Raw genomic sequence first — 258 nt, forward strand, 5'->3', positions numbered from 1 at the left:
TGTCACTGAAACCACAGAAACTGTGCTGTGGACCAGTGTCAGTTCACAGCAGCTCTGGGTGGTTAAGTGAGAGGAAGTCCACACTGACGGTGTTTAGTTAAAAAACTGTAGATGACTCTCTGAGTGTAGATGTACAAGGCTTTTTTAAACCCAAACCCTTAAAAAGTAGAGCAAGACATCCTCCCCAAGCACTATGCTGACACATGTTGACTTTACATTGACTTCTGTCTCAAAGACTATGAACACACACACACACAC

At 43.4% G+C, this 258-nt stretch overlaps 1 protein-coding gene across 1 annotated transcript in view; it reads right to left on the reverse strand.

Moving 5' to 3' along the window:
* The window catches only part of cyth4b (cytohesin 4b), a 12,558-nt gene that overhangs the window by 8,102 nt on the left and 4,198 nt on the right, over positions 1-258 (reverse strand). The gene's annotated exons all lie outside the window — the stretch shown is intronic.

This window comes from Morone saxatilis, unplaced genomic scaffold (genome assembly GCF_004916995.1).
Source record: "Morone saxatilis isolate NCDOM2014 unplaced genomic scaffold, NCSU_SB_2.0 Contig17, whole genome shotgun sequence".
NCBI lineage: Eukaryota > Metazoa > Chordata > Actinopteri > Moronidae > Morone > Morone saxatilis.